Source organism: Chionomys nivalis, chromosome 22, assembly GCF_950005125.1.
Source record: "Chionomys nivalis chromosome 22, mChiNiv1.1, whole genome shotgun sequence".
Lineage (NCBI taxonomy): Eukaryota > Metazoa > Chordata > Mammalia > Rodentia > Cricetidae > Chionomys > Chionomys nivalis.
Window position 1 is genome coordinate 40,743,746 of NC_080107.1, and position 21,763 is coordinate 40,765,508.

At 51.2% G+C, this 21,763-nt stretch overlaps 1 protein-coding gene across 1 annotated transcript in view; it reads right to left on the minus strand.

The window, feature by feature from the left end:
• Positions 1-21,374, minus strand: part of Nacc2 (NACC family member 2) — a 68,967-nt gene extending 47,593 nt beyond the window's left edge. The window contains exon 1 of the mRNA XM_057755261.1: positions 21,241-21,374. The gene's annotated coding sequence lies outside the window, so the exon portion shown is untranslated. The remainder of the gene's footprint in view (positions 1-21,240) is intronic.
• Positions 21,375-21,763: the final 389 nt, after the last annotated feature.

The window sequence follows — 21,763 nt, forward strand, 5'->3', positions numbered from 1 at the left end:
GACCCAGATCTACACCACGTATAAGAAATCCTCAAGCCGGGCGATGGTGGCGCACGCCTTTAATCCCAGCACTCGGGAGGCAGAGACAGGCGGATCTCTGTGAGTTCGAGACCAGCCTGGTCTACAAGAGCTAGTTCCAGGACAGGCTCCAAAACCACAGAGAAACCCTGTCTCGAAAAACCAAAAAAAAAAAAAAAAAAAAAGAAATCCTCAAATATGGTGCTAAAGAGATGGTCCGGCAGTTAAGAGCATGTATTGCTCTTGCAGAGGCCTGAGTCAGGTTCCTAGCACCACATGGAGTAGCTCAGTCGCTTGTAACTTCAGCTCCATGGGATGAATGCCCCTGGCCTCTGTGGCACCTCACACACAGGCACATACCCACCCCACAGGCATTCACATACATAATTAATTTTAAATCTTCAAATATAATAATATAGGCAGGTAAAAAGAAATGGACAGGAAAAAATAAATGGTACAAACACAATCAAAAGAAGGCAGGGGCTACTTCAAAATTAAAACAAACAAGCCAAATAAGACATTGGAGAAGGACAGGGGTCTGCCTACAAAGAACACTCAGCTACACACTATGTGGACACCAGAAAGCAGTACTTCTAAGCAGGAAGCAAAAGGAGGCAGAGCCAGAGGCCTCCAGGAATCCTCTCCAGTCCTCTGACAACTGATGTAACGACTGAACAGAAAATCAGCAACACCACCGAGAACTAAACACTGTTAACTCTCAGGATCTAGCCAATATTTTTGGACCACCCGCCCAGCAGCAGTTTTGGGACTTAACTGTCCCAGAGCCTTTGGAGTACTCCCCAGGATAGAGAGCATCTCAACCCCCAAGCCCCCGAAAGACAAGAAACAAGACTTGAACTTGAGCGGGGGCTGTGGTGTAGTGGCAGAGCCTTACACAGTGTTACAAGACCCTGGGATCAAAGGAAGCATAGCGGCTTACCCGTGAAGTTCGAGCACTTGGGTAGCAGGTAGCAGCAGGGGTGTCGGGCGCTCAAGGTCAAATCAGGATGCAGTAGCCCTTAGCAAGTTTGAGACCAGCCTGGTGACGTAAAATTCTGTCTTGGTAAAATTCTGTCTCAAGACGGGTGGTGATAGGGTGGTGATGGTGCACACCTTTAATCCCAGCACTCGTGAAGCAGAGGCAGGCGGATCTCTGTGACTTCCAGGCCACCCTGGTCTACGAATCAAGTCTCAGGACAACTAGTATTGTACAAAGAGAAACCCTGTCTCAAAAAACAAAATAAGTGCCGGGCGGTGGTGGCGCACGCCTTTAATCCCAGCACTCGGGAGGCAGAGGCAGGCGGATCTCTGTGAGTTCGAGACCAGCCTGGTCTACAGAGCTAGTTCCAGGACAGGCTCCAAAACCACAGAGAAACCCTGTCTCGAAAAACCAAAAAAAAAAAAAAAAACCAAAATAAGTAAGTAAATAAATAATAGAACACTCACTCACACACACGCACATACACACACACATATCAAAAAAAAAAAAAACATCAATATGACAGGCATGGTGGCCCACGCTTGTAAACCCAACACTTAGGAGGCTGAAGCAGAAGGATGCAATCAGGAGTCTGATGCCAGCCTGGGTCACACAGTGAGTTCTAGGGTGAATCTAGGCCACAGAGTAATAAAATCCATTCTTATCTTGAATAAATGAATGAAGGAATGATAAACCCTGAGACCCATCCTTAGCACAGGAACAGGGGAAGGAAGGGGAGGGGAGGGAAGAAGAGGAATTACAGTAATACTTTCTGACCACTGCCACAAAGGAATCAAGCTGGAACTCAAAGAAAGCAACAAAAAAACTCTCCCAACACTTAGAAACAAGCAGCTGATTTCTGAGAAATTGATTCACGTTCCAAACTAAAGGGAAAAGAAGCCAGGCGGTGGTCTAGTGTCTTTATAGTCTCAGCACTTGGGAGGCAAAGGCAGGCATATCTCTGTGAGTTCAAGGCCAGCCTAGTCTACAAGAGCTAGTTCCAGGACAGGCTCCAAAGCTACAGAGAAACCCTGTCTCAAAAAAAAAAAAAAAAAAAAAAAAAAAAAAAAAAAAAAAAGTAAGTCCTTTTAATGCCGGCAGAGCCGTGAAGAAACGTGCATCTATGACAGTAAACAGAAAAGTATGGGGGGGGAAATCAGTAAAACAAAAAGCACTCTTTCTGTTGTTGTTAGGTTTTTTTGGGGGGGGAAGGGGTTTGTTTTTGAGACAGGGTTTCGAGGGGAAACCGAGGCTGGACCATGCATGCCCCAGATAGGACTGCAGGGTAAAGAGCTCCTGGACTAGAGTGAGCTGAAGTTGCCAGGATGCAAAACATGTAAGACTCATGAGAAAGGAGGGGGTAGGTGAGAACTTAGTTACTTTTCAATTGCTACAGTAAGATACCATGACCAAGACAACTTGTAACACTGTTTAATTTGAGGACTAATGGTTCCAAAGGGTGAGTTCACTACCATCAGGTAAGGAAGCATGGTAGCTGTCAGGAAGGCCCCAGGGCTGGAGCAGTACTCTGTATGTAGGAGTCAAAAAAGGCTAAGTGGGCCGGGCGGTGGTGGCGCACGCCTTTAATCCCAGCACTCGGGAGGCAGAAGCAGGTAGATCTCTGTGAGTTCGAGACCAGCCTGGTCTACAAGAGCTAGTTCCAGGACAGGCTCCAAAACCACAGAGAAACCCTGTCTCCAAAAACCAAAAGAAAAAAAGAAAAGGCCAAGTGGGAATAATAGCACGGGCTTTTTGAAACCTCAAAGCGACAGACCTCCCCCAACAAGGCCACACCTCCCAGCCCTTCCTAAACAGCTCTCCCAACTGGGGACCCACCATTCACATAGATGAGCACATGGGGCCATTCTCATTCAAACCACACTGAGCCTGGCAGACTTTACAGCAGTCTTAGCAATCACCTCACAGCCCCAGCCGGGACCACGTGTACACAGGAGACTAGTCTCTCAACTCATCCAGGAAGCCATGGAGAAGCACTGGCACCTGTCCCCTGAGAGCTGACATCCGCGTCACTGTCACAAGTGCGATGCAGCCGCCGCACCTCTCAGATTCTCTAACGGTTCCCACGGGAGCACTGAAGGTAAATATGTTAATTTGACTTCAATCATGACTTAAAAAAAAAACACAGCACACACTAGTTAAGGCACAGATCCTAAAAACCACTCAGACATGTGTGTGCTTTGCACGTACTCAGCAATTGGAAGTCTGTGTTCCTTTTTGGGGGCCCAGAAGGCAGGATGCTCCCCTAAAGTGGGCAATGAGGTGGATGAGGAAACCAGGGAAAAGTGGGGTGTCTACCCAGAGTGCTATAATATGGCAAGATAAGACAGGATTCTTGCGTGGTCTGGCTGACACACAACCATCCATGCTGGCCAAAGCAGTGGGTGCCATCCTTTGGATTCTAAGCACGGGACACTTTCTCTAAGCACAAGGCTTCAACCACTGAACCTACTTGAGCCAGCTCTGGGAGCCATCCAGGCCAAGCTAATAATCCAGAGTTCCTGGAAGTCCTCTGCAGGGACTGAGGGGCAGTCAGCTCTCAACTAGATAATAGGGACACTGTCACAGTATAGTCTAAAGGGCAGGACTGGTGGCCAGCCCTCCTTATGTCCAGGTAAGGGGACCGTAGGGCCCAGTAGAAAGGACATGGAGGGGCAGATTCACTCAAAGGGGAGTAAAAAAGCCACGTAGCCCTCAGGGTAGGAAGGTGGAGCCAGGCCTGAAGGCATCTGGAACTGAGGACCCTCTATCTCGTTCCTCTGGTCTCAGGAGCCCCAATCCCAGCCTATGCTACATGTCCACGTATTCATATGGCTGTATTAGCAAAGAGGAGTGGGCCTGAGACCTCCCCCAACTGCCTCAGAACAGGAAGTTTCTAAACCTGGAAGCTTATAAACTCCAGGTGAGGCCTCTGAAGCTCAGCGAAATCCCTGAGACTCACACTGTGGGCTGAGCAGCCAGCCCCATGTGCCCCCATTGTTCTGGGAATGACCAGCAGGTTACTCAGTGTAGTCAGCTGTGCAGACAGGAACCCTGTTAGACAGCTGCAAACAACCATTTCTTGCTATGGGGGCTCCCAAGCTGGGGAGATCCTCAGATCTGAGCTGATTCCATAACACTGGCTGCCAAGATCAGCCACGCCCACCCCGGCACAGAACCACATACCATCCAAGAAGGACCACTGTATTCTGTAGAGAGCCCTGCCTGCCCTTTCCCCTTGCCCAGTGAAGCCTCTCTACACCACTTTTCTCTGAGCCTGGGCCTCTCGCTGCTCCACCTGGGGGCCCTCCTCTAGAGGCACCCAGAATCCAATCTAGGTCCTATTAAACACAAGGACATATACTGCCAAGAAGAGTCATAGGAACTTATCTGCATCCCAGAGCATCAATGCCCAGCCCTGTGGACAGAAGACTTTAGTTCACAGAGGGCACTTGTTGAATTTTCCAATTTGGGAGTAGTGCGATGTGGGACAGGTAGGGGCCTGAGTCTCAACAGAGGCACCACAGAAGAGGCAGAGAAAAGAAACGGAACCACCTCAGAACTGGCCAACTGTACCTGGCAAAACCACTCATCTATAGAAGGTGATGAGGACACAATCCTCTGATGCTCAAGACAGCAGTCCCTCCTGTACCCTCTACCCCAAGGGCACAGGAAACTTTCCCATGAACACCTGGGCTTCTGACCAAGGAAGGAGGTAAACAGCCCTGGGGGAAGAAACAGGGCGTTCCTATATCACAGAACCAAAGAAGACACAGGAAACAATCTAGAAGAGAGATCCCTGGCCAAATGGGGCCCTTGAGGCCGGTTCAGCACTCTCAGGATGCTGGAAACCCAAGCAAACACTGGCTCTCTCTGGGAGGCAATGGTGTTGGGGCTGCTTGCAGGCACATGGTTGGCAGAGCTAATGGAGCAACTTCTACACTCCACTCCCCAAGCAGAGCTAGGGCAGATGCAGAGACATGCCATTGGCTGTGTTTCTGTTACTCTGCACACCTGAGGGCTCAGATCCTCAGTCAGGATCACAAGTGAGGGATGCCTGAAACCTTTCTGAAACCCTGGACCCAGAGAAGGGTGAGAGTCGCCATAAGCCAGCCACTGCTGCCCACTCAAGCCAGGACACAGAGCTCTGTCCTGCCTTGTTTACCCTTCCTGGATCACCTGACCACATCAAAGACACCTGGCTCAGGTAACACACATCAGCAGAGCCCAAAGATGCAAAAGAATCCAGAGGTGGTCAGCAGTCACACTGATGCTCTGATGTCTTTGTGCCACCTGATCCAGATGGGGTCCATAGCAACTAGACTCCAAGACATCTGCAGAACCCTAAGAGAATGTCAGGACACAGCCATTGCTAGACCCAGCTCCTCTGTGACAGCCCTCCTGTCTGACCACACAAGGTCACTCCACCTCTTATGTCCTCCTCTATGAGATAGGAACAGGGATAGCAGCTCCTTCCCAAAGATACTCCATCCTAAAGTACCAGGGCACCTCATCCCTAAGGCAGAACCACATGATCCAGAACCCCCAACAGTGTGCGGATGGAACTCATCAGTCCTTCTGCCCCGATGCAAACAGGATGGAGGACCTTGGACCTCCAAACCCAAGAGGTAGCTCTGACATCTGCTTGGTTTCCTTGAGCCAGTGGCTTGGCCTCTGGAGGCTCAGGTTTACTACCTCTGTCCTCCCTGCAAGGGAGGGGCAAGTGTGAGTATGTACTGGGCAGGCCAACCGGTGAGCCAGGGCACTGGGCCAGCTGAGTCCTACCAAGCACAAGGCTGTGCGCCCACATGTCAGGCCCCCTGCCTCCACTGCCCCCCTGCCAGCATCTCTCCCCGAATCACACCTGTGGCCCCTGGATCCCTGTTGGGGCATTATTCAGATATTTGAGCACCAGGGACACCTCCCCCAAAACACCATCAAAAAGCCTGCACAATCAGCACAACTCCTGGGGTTCACTTTCTTCTCCCTTCAGGAAAAAAAAAAAAATCAGACAATCTTCTGTAAGCAACTGAGTTAATTTTCTTACTCATTTCCCATCTCACACGGCCTACCTCAGACCAAGATCACCTCCTGTCCTTTCTCAGGCCCATGAATTACAGAGCTCAAGGGAACACACAGGTGTCACGAGGATGTTCTGCCAGGGCAGACCTGGGCTTAGGACACAATGTGTCGATTTTCTACTGGTAGGACTGGTAAGTTTGTAGAGAGCTCTTCTGACCCTGTGCTGGTCCTAAGCTTCAGAAACATCATTACCTCTGGACTGAAGGTCAAAATGTCCTCCCCGCACCACCCAGGGAGGGGCAGGGGCGTACAGGGTTGGGGGGGGGCAGGGACGACTGGGAACTGTTCTTAGAGGGCTGGGATTGGGTTTCTGTTCAGTTATTGATGATTTTTTGTTTTGAAAAGCAGGGTCTCATTCTGCAGCCCCAGCTGACCTGGAACTCATTCTGCATCCCAGGTTGGCCTGAAACTCTTGGCAAACTTCCTGTCTTAGTCTCTCAAATGCTAGGCCTATAAGCATGAGCTACCATGTCCCTTTTCATTCGTTTGTGATTTTTGAGATGAAGTCTCATTATATTTTTCTGGCTGATCTCACATTCCTACACCCAAGCAATCCCATGCCTCAGTCTCCCAAGCAGTTGGCACCACAGGTACACAAAACCGAACCTGTTTGGTTAAAAAAAAAAAATTCAGGGTCAACTGGGCCTGGCGGCACATGCTTTTGGACCCAGTACTCAGGAGGCAGAGGCAGGTGCTCTGAGTTTGAGGCCAGCCTGGTCTACAGAGCAAGTTCCAGGATAGCCAGGGTTACATAGAGAAACCCTGTCTCAAAAAAACAAAAACAAATTAGATCCAGGAAAAATCCTAATCCAAAGGGCAGCGCAGTGAGGTGGGACCCTGGGGAAGGAGCTTGAGTCATAGGGCAGAGCTTCAAGAATGTATGTCCCATGGCTGGAGAAACAGCTCAGCAGTTAAGAACACTCACTGGTTTTGAAAAGGACCAAACGGCAGTTCACAATTGTCTCTAAGTCTAGTTCCAGGGTTCTGAAGCCTTCGCTGGCATCACTGAGCACTGTAAGGGGGCACACACTCAAACACACAAAATAAAAATGAATTAACCTTTAAAAAAAAAAGTGTGGGTTCCCATCTCTAATCTGGGTCAGGTTAACTATGAGAGGGGTCACAGAGCAACCTGAGGTACAGGCCACTCATCCTTCTACCTTCCGTGTGAGCTGGGGGTGGCATGAGTCCCTGCCCTGTCCAGAATCTATGAAGAGCAGGCACCAGTGACATGCTCTTGGACTTCCAAGGCCTGTGAACCCAAATGATCCTCTAGTCTCCGTAATCACCCAGTCACGGGCGTCCTGTTACAACAGAAAGCAGACTGAGACAAAGACTGAGTGACGCTGGGGGCCCAAACTGAACTGACGAGAACCTGAGTCCAATACGACCAGGGGCTGCTGGTATTCCTGCAGGCTGGCCTGGGCAAGACAAACTCTTCCCCCACAGCCTGAGGAGGAGTGCAACTTTGCAAAACCTAAACTACACATTCTGACCTTCAGAAGTGTAAACTTTCCAGCTCCGAGTCCTTCACCACATACTAGTCCGTCCTGACTACGCTGTCTGCCACACAACTCTAAAGGGACCCTGCCAGTGTCAATCAAGAATAGCCAAGCACTCCGGGGTCCGGAGAGAAACAGGACTTGCAGCTTTTCTCCCCCTGTAGCATCACAATCTAAGGAAGAACAGGGGACACAGACAGTAAGCAGTACCACCCAGCACCAGCTTCGAGCTTCTCTACACGGACACCCACCCACCCTTAGGCTCTAAGGATCCCAGAGGGACATGCTGTTCACAGGATGAACCCTGCCTCTCAGTAGAGCTCTGTGAGTTCAAGGCCAGCCTGTTCTACACGTGAATTTCCAGGTTTGACAGAGCTACACAGACTACACAAAAGGAAAGAAGGGGGGGAGGGGGGACCTGGCACTCCAGGAACAGTTATTGATCAGGACATACCCCGAACATTCCTCACCTCTCTTAGTCTGCAGCTTCTGGCTTCTACTGAAGACTCAAGTCCTCTGCACACACTCAAGATCGTGCACCTGTTCCTCAACCAACGCCAGCCTTAGAGACTCTGGCAACAATCCAAGTGTGGCAATTCATGCCCATAATCCCAGAACACAGGAAGCTGAAGCAGGAGAATTGCCATGACTTCAAGGCCAGTGTGGGCTACATGGTGAGTTTTAGGGCATTTGGGGTTATAGTGAGAGACTGTCTCAAAACGAGAGAGAGGAAAAAAAAAAACGAGAGAGAGAAAACTCAAACAGGTAGACATATCCCCCAAGTGACTCGGAGCACAGTTCTAAGCATGCCACCATATCCAGCTCTAGAGATGACACCAGAGGACACAGGGCTGCATGTGGGATGCTTCTGCCCAAGACATGGCAAGTATGAGTCAGGGATACCACAAGTAGACCCAAATGGGAGGCATTCTCCCAACTGGCCTGGACATTTCAGGTTCTCTGGAGCAAACCCTTGCTAACTCCATTCACAGCGGCACCACATTTAGCAGGCCCACCAGGGTCCTCCAGCCGTCAGGGGGATATCCACATGATCAGCTCTAACTCCGCACTTACCGGCACCTGCCACGAGGCAGATGAAGTTGGAAGGCGTTAGAGTAGTCAGTCATCAAGAGAACAACAATCCAGGCTGGGATCCCCTCATCTGAAAACTCCAAGCTTTCTGACTGCCATCTCACAGCTGTGGACCCACATTTCCACAGGGTACCAGAATCTCAAGCCAGTTCGCACCTGCCACACAGTCGGTGGTCACCTCCCTAACAAAGGGTCAGGATGTTGTTCTGCTCCTTCTTTGTAATTTGGAGGACGCCTGAAAAGATATGTTAATTCGGCTGGCCTCCAGAGAGAGCCGGCACACAGACAGGAAGATAGGAAGCTGGGACAGAGACTGCATAGAAAGGTGTGGTCAAAGGTGTGGATGTGACCAGAGACATTCACCTGGTTACCTAGGAAACAGGATGCTAATGAATTACCCCCTCAGTTTATGTTTTTGTACATAAGGCTGTTTGGAGCATAAACATAGAGGAACTCTCAGGATGCAAACTCAGGATTTCATTGAGGGATCACTGAGAATCTACCAATAAAGCCATGTGAGTTGTGTCTTTAATCTCACGCCACCCCTCTGGTCGGGAGAAATAATTTAGGGGCTGGGATGGCACGAAAACCCCGACACAGCTGAACCCAGGAGATGGGTCAAAGTCATTCCACCACAGGGGAAGCCAGCTTGGGAGACCGCACCTGTAACCCTAGGGAGGGAGAAGTTAAGCAGAAGAGTTGGAAGCCAGCTTCCAACTGGGTTACACAGTAGGGGCTGTTCTTAAGAAAACAAAAACAAACCAAGCCCTCCAATACAAACAGGGCTACTGAGATAGCTCAGTGGGGTGAAGGAGTTTGTCACCAAGCCTGTTCACCTAAGTGTGTGATGCCTGGAAGTCACATGGTGGGAGGAACAAACACACACACACACACACACACACACACACACACGAAGCAAGCAGGGCAGTGATGGTGTGTGCCTTTAGTACCAGCACTCAGGAAATGATCCAGTGATACTCTGTGTAAAAATTCATTAACGATAAATAGTATTAAAACGTCTGTGGAACAGCATTTATCTGATCATTTTACACAAAAATAAAGTAACAGCTACTTTCATTTATTACTATAAAATCCAAGGCATATAAAAGCTTCGTACCAGGTGGTGGTGGCGCAGGCCTTTAATCCCAGCAGTTGGGAGACAGAAACAGGTAGATCTCTGTGAGTTCAAGGCCAGCCTGGTCTACAAGAGCTAGTTCCAGGACAGTCACCAAAGTTACATAGAGAAACCCTGTCTCGAAAAACCAAAAAAAAAAAAAAGAAAAAGAAAAAGAAAAACAAACAAAAAAGTTTTGTGATTTGAATCATTACTTTCTTATTCGTAGTTTTTTTTTAACCACCACTTACTGAATACCTTTTATGTATCATGTATATGTTGACTGTGTTAATTTATGTTACTGATTTTTACATGGGCTGGAGAAATGCCTCAACTGTTAAAGGCTAGGCTCACGTACAAACGTACAAAAATAATTATATAACACTCCTGTCCTCCCCCTTTGCCTTCTTGTTGGTTTACTATGCGAATTAAATGAAATGTAGCATTATTTATTTTATGTAATTGTTCTTTTTTTTTTTTTTTTTGGTTTTTCGAGACAAGGTTTCTCTGTGGCTTTGAAGCCTGTCCTGGAACTAGCTCTTGTAGACCAGGCTGGCCTCGAACTCATAGAGATTTGCCTGCCTCTGCCTCCCAAGTGCTGGGATTAAAGGCATGGGCCACCACCACCCGGTTATGTAATTGTTCTTAATGAACACTCTAAGCATAGCACAATTAATAAAAGCCCAGAGACAGAAACTGTTCAACCTGAAGGTCAAAAAAGCAAAACAGCCAGCCACTGGTTCTTACCTCTACCTCAGTCAGTCGTTAATCGCGATCTTGCCTCCAGGAATCTCAGAATGAGACTGTGAGAGCTGTGTTCTCCCATTTTATATTCTCCTCTGGTGCTGGGATTAAAGGCGTACCTCACTACCGCCCTGTTTCTATGGCAAACTAGTGTGGCTACTGGGATTAAAGGTGCCTGGTCTGTAAGGCTGATCAGTGTAGCTGTTTTCCTCTCTGAACTTCAGGCAAGCTTTATTTATTAAAATTCAAATGAAACGCCACTCCATCTAACTGTTGTTGCTGTCCTAGTTTTGTTCTATTGTTGTATTAAGGCACCACGACCAGCTGGCAGCAGTGGCCCACGCCTTCAATCCTGGCACCTGGGAGGCAGAAGCAGGCGGATCTCTGAGTTTGAGGACAGCCTGGTCTAGAGAATGAGTTCCAGGACAGCCAGGGCTACAGAGACACCCTGCATCAAACAAAACAAAACAAAACAAAAAAAATCAAACAAAATATAGGAAGCAGAATTCCAGTTACTTCCTAGTTACTGCTACTATTGCAGTGTAGTCAATAATAAACTATTCTTCAACATAAATAAGTAAATCCCTCAGATTCACTGAAAATATCAAATTACCTTCAGGACACAAAAAAAGTTTTTTTTGTGGTTTGTTTCTTTGTTTTTTCCAGACAGGGTTTCTCTGTAGCTTTGGAGCCTGTCCTGGAACTAGCTCTTGTAGACCACGCTGGCCTCGAACTCACAGAGATCCGCCTGCCTCTGCCTCCCGAGTGCTGGGATTAAAGGCGTGCGCCACCACTGCCCCACACAAAAGTTTAAGATGCAACAAGTCACCAGATGCCTCACTATGAAGGATGTCCCTGGTTGTCAGCTGGTTTTGCAGCACGCAGGGCTGCCGAGGTCATGGCCTGTGCTGGCACAGGTAGGTAGCAGGTGGCCTTTGGCTCTTGTCTGAACCAGATACACTGAGGCCTACTGGGTAACTTACTGGGAAGCATTCTTTAAACAGAACATGTAATTCCTAAATCTGATTATCTTTAAGCTTTTTCTCAAACTTCTGAAGCATAGTCTCACCCACCAACACCGGGTAGCCCGTTTATCAATGGAAGCAGGGACAAGAATGGAAGCCAGTCTCACTGTGGAGTGCTTAGAAAGGCAGGGATACCTTTCACAGCTCTTGGCCTCAGACTGGAGGAGACCATGTCACCCATCAGCTCCTGAAGAAGGGGATCATGTCTGAGTCATGGGCCACATGTTCTGTCACCCCCTCAGAAGCAGCACACAAATCCAGCCAAGGTCTTACATGCAGCAAAGAAGGCACTGACAGTCTTCCCAGAGACCCCTGCCAACTGGCAGATACAATGCGGAGGGGAATCTCCAAACTCTGAGGGGTCCCATACAGTGTTAGGGTTGGGTAATTCTCAAGGATGTTTTGGGATGCTTCCCATCTTCCTGTGTCCTGATTGGTGGTCCAGAACTGAACCCCAGGGTAGCCTCCAGCGGCCTCGGGGGGCCCACAGGCTTTATCCTTCACACAGTTGGTCACCTGAGAAGAGGGAGACACCTAGAAGCCTGCTGTGTCCCAGGAGAGAAGCCAAGGCTGTCACTTCGTGCAAGCCCTCCCCACTGACACCATCGTCAGACGGGCAGGGCTGCTGCTGGTCCAGACACCAGCTTGGCACGAGGTCCCAGGAGCAAACGGAGGGAAAAGACTGTGCAAGGGGGCAACAGCATTGGTGCAGGCAAGGTCAAGGGTGCCTAGAACTGTGCCGCCATCCTTCCCTGCGGTACCCCAAGGAGATCTCCTCCCTTCAACCTCCCTACTGCTGCACTGTCTGTCCCTGTGCCAGCCATGTCACCCCAGGACTTCACTGTGACCCACGCGCTTCAGTTTCCAGGCCACTTCATGTGACACAGACTCACCGCTAAACTGGGTTACAATAATTAACACAATGCCTGCCTCTCTTATCCCAAAGCTTATGTAAGCCTCGGCCCCGTTTCCCTCCTTCGGCCCTCTCTGCTTTGCTCTCCCAAACATCTCTAGCTGGACTGCTACTCACACATCCTCTGCAAAGTTTTGAGACGCAGTGGACGCTGTGCTGAGGCCCATCCTGCTGGCCAGTACTGCAAGAGCCACCAAGCACAAGGGTTTTCTGTCCTGGACCAAAACTTCATATCCCCACTCCCCAAAACCTCCAACAGGGCCTTATTCACACACAGGGAATTGACTGGTTAAGGAGCTGAACTGAGCTCAACCAGAGGAGGGAAGAGGCTGCTGGGACACGGAGGCAGCAGCCAGAATGGTGCGGACAAGGTCAAATGTGTCTACAACTATAGAGCCAGGAGAAGGTGAGAGGGGCTTGGATGTCTGCTAATGTTTTCAAGATTCATTTCGGGAAAGGGCAGGAGAGATTGCTTAGTAGCTAAAAGCACTTGCTGCTCTTCCAGAGGACCCAGGTTCCATTCCCAGAACCCACACGGCAGCTCACAACTATCTGTAATTCCTATTTTCAAGAGATCCAACACCCTCCTGGCCTTCATAGATACCAGGTACACATATGGTGCACAGACATACATTCACGCAAAACACCTACATGCAAATATTTTTTAATTAAAAAAAATTAGCTGGTGGGAATGCAAGCTGGTACAACCCCTTTGGATGTCAGTGTGGCAATTTCTCAGAAAATTAGGAAACAACCTTCCTCAAGACCCAGCAATACCACTTTTGGGTATATATCCAAAGGATGCTCAATTGTGCCACAAGGACATGTGCTCAACTATGTTCATAGCAGCTTTGTTTGTCATAGCCAGAACCTGGAAACAACGTAAATACCCCTCGATTGAAGAATCAATTAAAAAAAGATGTGATACATTTACACAATGAAGTACTACACAGCAGAAAAAAATAACGACAACTTGAATTCTGCAGGAAAATGGATGGAACTAGAAAACATTATTTTGAGTGAGGTAACCCAGACACAGAAAGACAATTATCACATGTACTCACTCATAGGTGGTTTTTAAACATAAAGCAAAGAAAGCCAGCCTACAAACCACAATCCCAAAGAACTTAGACAACAATGAGGACACTAAGAGAGACTTACATAGATCTAATCTACATGGGAAGTAGATAGAAAGTAGAAAAAGAAGCCGGGCGGTGGTGGCGCATGCCTTTAATCCCAGCACTCGGGAGGCAGAGGCAGGCGGATCTCTGTGAGTTCGAGACCAGCCTGGTCTACAAGAGCTAGTTCCAGGACAGGCTCCAAAAACCACAGAGAAACCCTGTCTCAAAAAAAACCAAAAAAAAAAAAAAAAAAGAAAGTAGAAAAAGACAAGATCTCCTGAGTAAATTGGGAACATGGGGACTTTGGGGGAGGATTGAAGGGGGGAGGTGAGAGGCAGGGAGGGGAGCAGAAAAAAATGTAGAGCTCAATAAATATCAATAAAAAAATTTTAAAGATTATGTTTTATGTGTAAGAGTGTTTTGCTTGCTTTATGTATAGGCATGTGAACCACCTGGGACTGGAGATACAGATGGTTGGAGGCACCACGTAGGTGCTGTGAACCAAACCCACGTCCTATGCAAGAGCAGAAGTTAAGTGCTCTTAACTGCTGAGCCATCTCTCGTTTTGTTTACACTTACCTGCTTTTAGTGCCTTTTAGGTCAGCCTAAGGCTATCATCCTTTAAAACAATGCCCCTCCTGCAGACCACACACAAGACAGTCCAGGCAGCAGTCCTACAGCAGCCGTCCTCCCTCATAAGTGGAGGGGTAGGGAGCAGCAGGAAAGAAGTAGCTGGCTGTGTGATTAGGAAGACAGCTCTTTGGAACACCCTAGGATATGACACAAGGTGGCCTCCCTAGTGCCGACCATGGATCAACCCTGGCCAGCGACCCTGATGACTAAAAAGGAGCGCTGTATGCTATTCAGAGCTTATGATCAGCTTCCCTCATTTCACACACAGAGAAACTGAGGCCCTGGATCAGGACCCAAGTGCAGTGGTGGGCAGGGCCCACACCTCAGGAGGATTCTGGGTATGAAAACCTAGCACTGTGAGCAAAAGTCACAAGGAATAAGCATCAATATGATCCTTGAGAATGCCCCATACCTCTTTATCAGATGCCAGATTCTGCACCACCCCAAATCACCCTTGCAGCCCCCACCCCACATGCACGCTCTTCATCCCCTGCCCTGGAAAAGCTAAGGGCCCTCCCAGGAAGGTTCCTACTTTCCAGACCTTGGTTCTATGCCAGATTTGGGGTACAGGAAGGAGATTTGGTGACACCCAGTGGGCTTCAGTTTCACCGCACTAGAGAGGGGCATCTTTGGTGGACCAACTACTGGGCTTTCACTGGTACCAGGTAGATACTGTTTCTAGGAACCTCCCCCGCAACAGGCTTTTCCACTGTTTAGAGTTAGGGCCATTTTCTAAGGTACCCTGTTACAGTGAACAGTGTAGCCAGACCGCACCACATCCATCAGGATGAACTTGGAGCGTACACAGGAGAGAACACTTCCTCTTTGTAAGGCTGTAGCTGCCACCAGACCCCCAAGACCAGCAGGACAACTGCTTCCCCGCCCCCCACCATATCCATTCCTGGCGGCTGCTGAGCTGCATAAGCTGAGTGCCCATGTCAAGGCCCAGCCACAGTCACATCACAGTACACCACAGCAAGCCTGCCTATCACTGTAGCAAAGGGGAGCAAAGGATGTGGGTGAGGCTCCACAGACCCAAGGTGCTGGGCTGCTGCTAAACCTGAGAACCAGGATGGCCTGGGTACACAGGGTGAGGGGAAAGGAAGAAAAAGCCTCAGGCCCAAGGACAAGGGCCAGGGAGCCAGACTGGCCCCCGCCTGCAAGGATTCCCCAGCCGCAAGCAATTTGCATAATATTCTTTGCAAGTTAATATCAGACTGATAATGATCTCCCTCACAGCAGAGCGGCTGAGGCGCTGTTACAACACTAAGTAATCATATTTTAAATTATGTTTCCCTTTATAGAAAGGTGTTGCAGAAACACAGCCATGAAATCTGTCTGTTGCAGCCCACGGCCAACCACCTGACCATCTCCAGCACTGCCAGGTGCCCACAGAGCTATCCCGGGGAGCTGGTCCAAGGAACAGAGAGGGGCTGCTGGCGGTGGGTCACATGAGCACATGAGCTCATTTATATGTAAACATGGATGTGTGCACCTGTGCACACACATCTGACCTGCCTGCACAGAAGCCACACTGCTGCCCTAAACTCTCAGCTGCCCTGAGAAGACCTGGGGATTTCCTGCTTCCCATAGCCCAAAACCCTAGCCAGAAACATCAGTCACAGGCCAAGGAGAGTGATGGGATAGAGGGAGGAGAGAGTCTTATTACCCACCCCCAGCACCTTGGCTCTTCCCAGGGAGATAAGAGTATCCCCAATCCCACCTGGCTCTCAGGTCACACCCTCATTCCTCTGGGGTCTCCCATTACAAAGCCACACCCCAAATGCACATCTTATAGCCAAGCAGGGATGGATGGGCCCTGCGCCTGCCCCCAGTGAGGGAGCCAAGCTTTCCCATTTTCTACTCTCTTCATTTGGGAACTAGAACTGGCCACTCAACCTCTATTTTCTTAAAAGCTTTTCCCCCCTTTTTTTTAATTTAAAAAAAAATCCAATTATAGCACAAATCTCTCAGCAGGGGTCAGTGTGGAATAAGAATAGCCAAAGTTAATGGACATGACACAGGCAAGATAAATGCCTGAAGGGTTTCAAAAGTTGTATGATGCGGATTTCATTAACATTTTAATTGTAATGTATCTTTTTAATCTTCTCTCACCCTAATGGCTTTATATCCAAAAAAAAAGAAAAAACTGCTGACAACAACGAAAGTATCAATATACAAAATTTAACAAAGGCGCTTAGTAGCGCAATAGTAACCAGATTAAATGAGCAAAAACTGTGTTAACATTGTGATTTTTTTTTTAAAGAGCAGAGTCAAGAGTGGAGAGGGCAGAGGAGGAGAGAAGGGAGGCCAAGGACGAAGCCCCAGGGCTCCAGGAGGGAAGGGGATGGTCCAGTACTGGGGTGCCACAGAAGTCAGCAACAGGACAGGACAGCAGGTCACCTCCCCCACACCCCAGCAACACAGGAGATGAAGGGGAGAGATTCAGAAATGGAGGATGTGAACAGAAGCCTCCCCTTTATGCCCCTCTTCCCAACAGGGCTGGGGATGAGAAGGGCCACTCAGCTGCTGCCATCAAGAGGTCGCCAGCATTTCATACTGGAAAGGCTACTTCACCAGCAGGCACCAGAGCCCACTATGCAGTCAAGGGCCTCAGCCCACTCCTGACTACAGACACACTATTACCTATGACTTTTAAAAAACGGTGGGTTCCAAAGTATTCTTGGCTCTGACTACAGAGGAATGGGGACATTTTTATTTTCAATCATCAACAGGCATTCCGTGGGGGCTGGCTTTGCTGGACCCAAAGTACTGGACCCCAGATCCTCCTGCCGTTCAGACTGCCATCTCTCTCCACTGGAATGCCAGGGGGCACTAGCCACCCCAGGGCCAGACAGCTCGAAGGCGTGACTCCCTGCTCACCCCCAGTGACTATATAAGGGCACTTTCAGGCCCCGTTGATCCCGCCCCATGCCCCGCCCCACCCCACCCCTGCCTGCTTCCCAGACACCAGTGAGGGGCGGGCCTAGAGCTGGAGGCCCATCTGTGGCCGGATGCCCTCCTGGATGCCAGGCTTGATGCAAGGAGGAGGGGCAAGATTCCTAAGAGCCCCAGCCAGCTCTTCCCCGGGGACCTGGAAACAAGTCCAGAGAAAAAGCCTCCTTCTCCCTGGGACTGCACCAGCCTCCCCTTAAAGGGCCAGCAATATTCCCACCAAGGGTCTCACCATCCCAATAGCACAGGCCAGGCAGAGCCAGCCAGCGCCAGCCAGCTGGGAGACCTGGAGTGGGACCCAAACAGGGAGGGCCCCACAGCCTGGGGAGGGGGCAAAATCTCCAGTAATCTGATCTTAGGTTCCCAATCAAGCAGCTTCCCAGAACCCAGGCCCGGCACTGCAGACACCAGGGAAGGCAGGGCCCTGGGTCAGAGTCCATTCTCCACTCTGCTCAGAGGACTCCCGGACTCCTGTCTGGGCAAGGGACAGGACTCCAAACAGAGGACTCAGAGATGCCACCATGTTCACACGGGTCTCTGCTTCTAAAACCCAAACTTGCAAGCTCAAAGCCAAGCCTGGCTCTAGGAAAGCGAGGACCGCAGGAGATGCCAACAGAGGCAGGCCTAGGGAAGAGTGAGAATTTGCTAAACCAGCAAAAGAGGTCGCCAGGATCATTGCATTGAAGAGCAGGCCAGAGTAGTCACCTCAGGCCAGATCACAGGCTGCTTCTCCAGTGGTGGGGGCCCAGCCAGGGGTGGCAGAAGGCTGAAAGGAAAAGAAACCCAGGACGCAGTAGCAGGGGAGGCTGTGGGCAGGGCTACCCACATCTGAGGAACCAGGTAGAGACTACGCTAGCTAAACTTCCCCCACCACCTCGTGATAACGCGGGACCAGGCTCCTCACCCAGCCTTAGAAAAGTATAAGATAGAGATAGTCTGGGAATAGTCCAGAAACTCCAGTTTTATTGTGAGGGGAGCAGCAAGCCAGCTTTAAGCAGGTTCCTGCACCCCTCCATCACCTGACCACACCCAGGCAGGGCAGACTCCACGTGCACCCTCATGGGGCCAGGTGCAGGCAGCCTATACCTGCCAGGAGCAGCTAAAACCAGTATCCCAGGGGCTGGTGGTACCAGTCTCCAGCATCACCACAGGGCTCTCTGCTCCCTTCTCCATGGCCTGGAGCAGGGTGTAAGAACACACACCTGTTATTTCAGGTTTTAGGAGGCTGGAGGATCAGGGCTTCAAGGTCATCCTCAGCTACATATTGAGTTCAAGGCCATCCTGAACTACACACAAAAGACTCACAAAAAAAAAAAAAAAAAAAAAAAAAGCAAAGCAAAAGCAGGTCTCAAAGTCCACACAGTTTCTTCAGCCCAGGATGACCCCCTAGAGACACAGCCATGGGTACCAGCATCCACCCCCATTCCAACCAGCCAAAACTCCTCAGAGCTGGAAGGCAGCCTTTGTCATCCTGCGAAGCCAGGCCCAGTTTGAGGCCAGCAAGGGCCAGACACAGCACATGAGCAGCTCTCAAGGCAAGGGTGGGTACCAACAGTGAAAGCAGCATACCCAGGGTGTGGGGGCGCACATCAAAGTCACTTTCTCAAATATGCTCCTAACGCTGGGGTGTATGGCTTTGTGGCAGATGAGAGCAGGGACTGAGGCCTGACATTGGTTCGTGGTCACTAGACCCAGAAACAGAACCCCCTCAGCAGCCCACCCCTACACCCAAGCTGACTTCAACCCCCGCTCCCCGCTCCCCTGTAAGCTCTCCAGAGAACTCCCTGGAGGCCACCAGGCTAGAGAAGCAGAGTCCACAAGCCAAGGGGATAGGGTGATTTCATGGGCTAGAGCATGCAGAAAACAGGTCTAGGGAAGGGAGTGGAGGAAATACGGACAGCCAGAGCTGGCAGCCACCGGGTGCCATGTGCACTCTAGGATCAAGGATGTCAGAGGCAGGGACTCAATTCTTGTTGAGGCAACCACAGCTCTCGGTTTCTGCCCCATTAGTGCTGGATCCCTATGCCGAGATCAGACAAGACCCTAGCGATCATATCGACCCCCCCACACACGCAAATCAGGAAGGAAGGACCTCTGTAGCAAACAGGGCCTCTGCGCACCAGCCAGCTCACCACTTGAAATCACTATTCTGAGAGGACAAATGTAGGCTCAAGAACTAGTCTGAAAAGGGGGCTTGGTGAGGCCGTCAAAGTTCTGTACAAGCCTCTCTCCCAGGAAGAGGCACTCTGGATGCCCCACGCATAATGCCAGCAGTCCGTAATTCAGACTGATGGTGGATGCACAGCCCAGGAGCAGCCTGGTGCTCAGCTCTTGCAGCACCAGCGTTTCTCTCTGATAGTGTTTCCCAGCACTCTAAATGGCTGCGAGCTCCGGGAATCAGCGGGGTTCAGATGCCAGGGTGCACACCCTTCACACAGCACCATCCTGCCATGGGCATGACCACCGAGAAAAGATCTCTGGTCACTGAGAACTGACAAGTGACACTTCCTTCTACTTGTGCTAATTCCAACCAGCTGGCCCAAAGAACAAGGGACAGCTGCGCCTGGGTCTCACCTCTTTCCTTCATCTGGGCTCCAGCTGAGGTGCCACCCAATAAGGAAGTGCCATGGAGCATCCTTGAAGGAATGAAGAATGAAGGACACTGGTGGATGGAGTGGGTGGGCTCCACGTGCCTGGATAAGATTGTTGGAGGTTGGGACTAGACAGAATGCCGGCTGTCCATCCCCTAGCTGAGCAAGCCCTGTCCCCTCAACTGTGAAACGAAAAGTCACAGCCAACTCTCCCAGGACATCATGAGGATTAAAGACCACACAGACTGCAGAGCCCCACGGGACATCCTACCCTCATCTTTAGCCAAAATGGAAAAAAGGTCAAGAACTTGTAGGAGGAAGAGGACAGAAAAGGGAACCAGAGGCAGGAGAGTAGGGTCAGAGAGCTGCACCTGGGAGGACCGGGACATGAACCTGCACATCAATTGCTCAGAGGGCTTTACTGGATCAAGAGCCCAGCCAGGCCACCAAGGATCATGACCCAGCCCTCTCCACCCCTTTATTAGCTCAGAAGCAACACTTCGCAGAGGTACACCTGGCTAGTCCAGAGGGCCCAAAAAAATTCTCCATCGGGAAGCTCCAGTAAGAGGGAGCAGGGGACAGTGGAAGTTGCCGGGGAAGTAAGCTCCAGGGAGCAGAATAGGGGAGCCCACATACCCTAGGGTTCAAAAAGCACCAGGAGGAAGATATCAGCAGTTAACAGCGCTGAACAGATCTGCCCGGGGAAACGAACCCGGAGAAGGGCTAAAGCAACACCGCTGACTCCCGCAACATACGCAGGGGAGGAGCAGGTACCGAGTCCCAGCCTAGGGTAAGAAGCCATTGAGACGCCCAATCTCACCTCCCCCAGCCCCAAACACCCCTAAGTTTTCTTGGAGAAGAGTACGGAGACCTTAACAACTTTGCAGAGATGCAGAAACAGGGACAAGCCAAAAGCCCCCTCCCACCGCAGCGACCCCCAGTGTCTTCCAAGGTTGGAGTTATCACCAGAGAGAAAGGGAGGCAGTGACGACCCCTGCCCACCAACTGGCCCACCTAGCTAGAGAGGGCAGGCACGGGCCGAGTCTGGTGCGCAGACGCGCTGCCTCTGACCTGGCCGGCCAGGAGGGGTGTGTCCCCTGTGCCCTGGCTAGGGGCCAGTGTCATCAGGGCTTTCCCTCCAGTGCAGGGCAGACCCGGGATCTCCCGTGGCCAAAGGACCCCGGCGGGAAAGGAAGACGCTAGCGCTCCAGGAGCCCCAGCTCTGGAGGGGCCGGGGCCGGGGCCGGGCTCTGAGCCGGGACAGCTCGGCGAGCCGGCCCTCTCCGCCCCGCGGCCCGCGCGCAGCTCCAGCGCGGCCCGCACCCCACTCGGCCGCGCCCCGGGCGCGCGGCGGGCACTGCGGCAGGCAGCGGGTGCGCAAGTTGGGCGGCCGCGCCGCGGAGTTTGCGGGAAGTGCGGCCGGGACGACTGGCCCGCGGCGGAAACGGCGCGACGCGCGCCAAGTTGGCCGTACCTGCGGGCACCCGGCCCGGTCCGGCCTGGGCAGCTGCGGCGCCGCCCGCGGCAGGAAGTGCTCCGGCGTCCCCGAGCTCCGGCGCCCGCGGACTTTCTCCGACCTCGCCCAGCACCGGCGGCCGCACCGCGGCGGGGGCGGGGCGCGGGGGAGGCGCCCGCGGGCTGTTTAAAGGGACAGAGCGCCGACCGCGCGCGCGCGTACTCGTCGCCAGGTGGGCGCGGGAGAGGGAAGCCCAAGGGGGTCTGGTGGGAGATCCCGACACCGAGAGTTGCTGCGCCAGCCTTCCCGGGCGCTTAGCGTCCGAGACTGCGCGAGGCACCAGAGGGGCTGGGATCAGCGGCCGGACAGGGGAACGACCTGGGGCGCCCGGTCCCAACCTCTTAATTCCCCGCGGCCGCGCTTACAAACCCACCAGTCTTAGGAAATCGCGTGACCGAGCAACCTTGGAGCAAGTACCTCCGGGCGCGAGTACCTCCTGCCCACCGACTTACAGCAGTCTGGAGGAGACTCGAGTAGTCCA